The sequence below is a fragment of the Coturnix japonica genome, unplaced genomic scaffold, assembly GCF_054131305.1.
Source record: "Coturnix japonica strain WE unplaced genomic scaffold, WE-NBRP24 Scf061, whole genome shotgun sequence".
Lineage (NCBI taxonomy): Eukaryota > Metazoa > Chordata > Aves > Galliformes > Phasianidae > Coturnix > Coturnix japonica.
The window spans coordinates 1,027,501-1,032,500 of record NW_028188964.1 but is presented as its reverse complement, the minus strand read 5'-3'; positions in this window follow the sequence as shown (position 1 = coordinate 1,032,500).

Genomic DNA, 5,000 nt, shown 5'->3' with positions numbered 1-5,000 from the left:
GGAGGGGTAAGGGTGCGGTGAGGTAGAAGAGGAGGGACGGTGGGGGAAGGCACGAGCCCTTCCACCCGGGCGCGGCGGAAAGACCGCACGCGCACGTGCGTGTGGGTGTGCGTGGGCAACGTCCGCCGAGAGGTGCTCGCCCTTGCCTGAACACCGGCACGCCCCACGCCGCCCCGAACGACACGGGGAGCGGGATTGAGCCGGCCCGCCGGGAAGCCTCTCCGACGCGCCCGAGGAGCGCCACGGTGGATCGGGTCGGGGCTCCCGCGTGCGAGTGAGAGCGGTGCGAAAGGGAGAACGCGGCGCCGCCGCCGCGACAAGCGAGCTCCGGGTCCCCCTTCTCCTTCCCTCGTGGCGGCGGGACCCGCCGGGGACGCCCCCGGCCCTTCTGCGTCCGACTGCCGGCCGCCCGGCACGCCGGCCCGCGCCCTTTTCTTCCCTCTGCCTGTCTGTCTGTCTGCCTTCCTTTCTCCCTCCTCGGGGCTCTTCCCATGGCAGCGCGGCGCGGGGAGACGCCTGCCCACGCTCACTCTCTCGCCTTTCGCCCCGATTTTGGAGGGTTCCCCGCTCGCGGAACGAGCGAACGCCAGAGTCCGGGGCCGAACTGCGACACGGGCAGCGAACATCCGACCGACGGAGGCCACCGGACCGAGCGAAACAAGCGGCGCACCAGAAAGCCGCAACCGAAAAACTCCACAGCCCGGCGGTCAACCGCGCTCGCCTGCGCCCGCTCGTTGCCGCCTCTGGAGACGAGCACGCGCTCGCTCCTGCAGACGAAAACGGAAGGCGTAAGAAAAAACTGCTTCGAAAAAGAACGGCGCCGACTACCGGCAGCGGCGCCGAGGGTAAGCGGCGCTCTACGTCGACGTAACGGTAGGTAAGAAACAACAGCGACCCCCTAGCAAGCTCCGGAGCTTTAGCGCCCCCCATCTCACAGGGCGGCAAAGCCTAGCCGAAAGCGGGTAGACCTGGCAGCTACACGCAAGCCGCACGGGCAGCGACCCCTAGCCGCCGCCGCCGAGCACCACGGCCCGCTCGGAGCCGGGTAGACCGTGCCGACCTAGACGAGCCGCATAGGCAGCGACCCCTAGCCGCCGCCGCCGAGCACCACGAACCGCTCGGAGCCGGGTAGACCGTGCCGACCTAGACGAGCCGCATAGGCAGCGACCCCTAGCCGCCGCCGCCGAGCACCACGGCCCGCTCGGAGCCGGGTAGACCGTGCCGACCTAGTCGAGCCGCATGGGCAGCGACGCCTAGCCGCCGCCGCCGAGCACCACGGCCCGCCCGGAGCCGGGTAGACCGTGCCGACCTAGCCGAGACGCATGGGCAGCGACGCCTAGCCGCCGCCGCCGAGCACCACGGCCCGCTCGGAGCCGGGTAGACCGTGCCGACCTAGCCGAGCCGCATAGGCAGCGACCCCTAGCCCCCGCCGCCGAGCACCACGGCTCGCTCGGAGCCGGGTAGACCGTGCGGACCTAGTCGAGCCGCATGGGCAGCGACCCCTAGCCGCCGCCGCCGAGCACCACGGCCCGCTCGGAGCCGGGTAGACCGTGCCGACCTAGCCGAGCCGCATAGGCAGCGACCCCTAGCCCCCGCCGCCGAGCACCACGGCCCGCTCGGAGCCGGGTAGACCGTGCCGACCTAGCCGAGCCGCATAGGCAGCGACCCCTAGCCCCCGCCGCCGAGCACCACGGCCCGCTCGGAGCCGGGTAGACCGTGCCGACCTAGCCGAGCCGCATGGGCAGCGACGCCTAGCCGCCGCCGCCGAGCACCACGGCCCGCTCGGAGCCGGGTAGACCGTGCCGACCTAGCCGAGCCGCATGGGCAGCGACCCCTAGCCGCCGCCGCCGAGCACCACGGACCGCTCGGAGCCGGGTAGACCGTGCCGACCTAGTCGAGCCGCATGGGCAGCGACGCCTAGCCTCCGCCGCCGAGCACCACGGCCCGCTCGGAGCCGGGTAGACCGTGCCGACCTAGCCGAGCCGCATGGGCAGCGACGCCTAGCCGCCGCCGCCGAGCACCACGGCCCGCTCGGAGCCGGGTAGACCGTGCCGACCTAGCCGAGCCGCATGGGCAGCGACGCCTAGCCGCCGACGCCGAGCACCACGGCCCGCTCGGAGCCGGGTAGACCGTGCCGACCTAGCCGAGCCGCATGGGCAGCGACGCCTAGCCGCCGACGCCGTGCCCCCCCCCCCCCTCCCTCTTCCGCCCCCCCCCGCCCCCCTCTTCCGCCCCCCCCCGCCCCCCTCTTCCCCCCCCCCCCCCTCCTCCCCCCCCTCCTCCCCCTCCCCCCCCCCCCCCCCCCCGGAGACGCTCGGAGCCGGGTACACAGTGCCGGCGCAGCGGAGCAGCCACAAGAGCGGCACTTGGCCACTTCCGCGGAACGTCCGAGCCGAGCTGAGTCCGCCTGGAGAGGCTGGACCGTGCCGCCGCGGCTCAGATCGCCCGACTCCGCCGAGGAGCGTCCGAGCCGAGCGGAACCCGCCGGGAGCGGTTGGACCGTGCCGGCGCACCCGAGCCTCCGCGGCTGAGACCCCCCGGACGCCGCCGCGGAACGTCCGAGCCGAGCCGAGCCCGCCGAGAGCGGTTGGACCGTGCCGGCGCACTCGAGCCGCCGCGGCTCAGATCGCCCGACTCCGCCCAGGAGCGTCCGAGCCGAGCGGAACCCGCCGGGAGCGGTTGGACCGTGCCGGCGCACTCGAGCCGCCGCGGCTCAGATCGCCGGACGCCGCCGAGGAACGTCCGAGCCGAGCGGAGCCCGCCGGGAGAGGCTGGACCGTGCCGGCGCACCCGAGCCTCCGCGGCTGAGACCCCCCGGACGCCGCCGCGGAACGTCCGAGCCGAGCCGAGCCCGCCGAGAGCGGTTGGACCGTGCCGGCGCACTCGAGCCGCCGCGGCTCAGATCGCCGGACGCCGACGAGGAAAGTCCGTGCCGAGCGGAGCCCGCAGGGAGGGGCTGTGCAGTGCCGGCGCACTCGAGCCGCCGCGGCTGAGACCCCCCGGACACCACCGAGGAACGTCCGAACCGAACGGAGCCCGCCGGGAGAGGCTGGACCGTGCCGGCGCACACGAGCCTCCGCGCTGGCCAGCGGTCGCTGCACGTCCGGCTCGAGTTGGTCGGCACGGTCTACCCGGCTCCGAGCGGACCGAAGCTCATGCGGCGGCGGCCAGGGGTCGCTGAGCGGCGGCCGGCTCACGTCGGCACGGTCTACCCTGCTCCGCCGCGGACGCTAGAGGTCGCTGACGGACGGGCTGGCAGACGTGCAGCGACACCTAGCGACCGCCGCCGAGCCCTCGCGCACGCACGGAGCAGGGTAGACCGTGCCGACCTAGTCGAGCCGCATAGGCAGCGACCTCTAGCAGCCGCCGCCGAGCACCACGGCCCGCTCGGAGCCGGGTAGACCGTGCCGACCTAGTCGAGCCGCATAGGCAGCGACCTCTAGCAGCCGCCGCCGAGCACCACGGCCCGCTCGGAGCCGGGTAGACCGTGCCGACCTAGTCGAGCCGCATGGGCAGCGACCTCTAGCAGCCGCCGACGAGCACCACGGCCCGCTCGGAGCCGGGTAGACCGTGCCGGAGCACCGGAGGCGCCACGGAGACGCCACTCGGCTGCAGCCGCGGAACGACCAGGGTGCACGTATGAGCCGGCCGCTGTTCGCCGGGTCGGGGCGCACCCGGGCTTCTCGGTTCGGCCTTGCTTGAAGCTGGCCGTCCCGCCACCGCCACCGCGGTTTTGCCCTTTTGTCTGCGTGTTTGTTTGTTCGTCCGTTCGTTCGTACTTTGGTCCGTTCGATTGTTTGTCCGTGCCCCCACGCGCCCTCTCGGTTTTATTATTTTCCGTTTGTTTGTTTGTTTGTTTGTTTTTCTCGTGGGTTCTTCTTTGCTTTCCCCTTTTTTAGATTTTGGAAAAGCCTCCCCGCCCCCCCCGCCTCCCCGGCTCTGCAGGAAGAGCGTGGGCGCGTGCGCGGGCCCCGCCCACCAAGGTCCGTTCGGGCCGGATATCCGGACTGCGGGCAGGCCGCGTGGCGAGGGATGGCGAAAGAGCGGCGGGAAGACGGCAGCGGCGAGAGGTGGGCCGGCGGGAGGCGGCCGCGTCCCCCGCGGGGTTCGCGCCTAGCCTCTCTCCCAGCCGGCAGATGAGGTGGAACGGTACGTGGGATTTTCGGCGGGAGGAGGAGGTGGTGGCGGTGGTGGCGGTGGGGCTGGGGGGTGGCGAGGCGTTTTGGCGGGCTCCGGTCGCCGAGTCGAGCCGCCATTGGGCCGAGCCGTCAGGAGCACCCCGGCGGAAAAAGGAAAGAAAAGAAAAAAACCAAACGGGCCAATCGGGTCCAAACAAATAACCGAGCGAGTGACCGACCGACCAAACAAAAAAAAAAAAAACAAAGACAAACAAACAAATAAAAAAACACGGTCGCGGGCCGGTCGGGCGAGATGCGTCCGGGAGAGGGCGGGTTGTGGGCGAGGGCCGGGGTGGGGGCAGGCGGAGGCGGGCCGCCGTCGGGTACGGGTCGGGTTCCCGCTCGTGCGGTGTGGACTGGGGGGGGGGGGGGGAAGGTGGAAGACGAACGCGGGGCCGGGAAGATCAGGCGCCGGCCGGCAGCCAGGTCTACCCGCATACCCGCAACCCCGTCGCGGACCCCCGGCCACGCAAGCGACCCCCTTCTTCGTGACAGAGGCCGGGCCGGGCCTACTCACGCGCGGGCGACGAGGAGAAAGAGAAGGGAAGGGAAGGGAAGGGAAGGGAAGGGAAGGGAAGGGAAGGGAAGGGAAGGGAAGGGAAGGGAAGGGAAGGGAAGGGAAGGGAAGGGAAGGGAAGGCAGAAGTCAAAGAAAAGTAGAAGAGAAGAAGGTGTGAAAAAGTACAGATAGATTGTAAAATGTCGCGGTAAAATAAAATAAAATAAAATAAAATAAAAGTAATAAAAAGATGGGGGTGGGTCAACGGCGGAAGCGGTCGGGTCGGGTCGGGTCGGGGGGCGGCTGGTCGTTCGTCGTACCCTT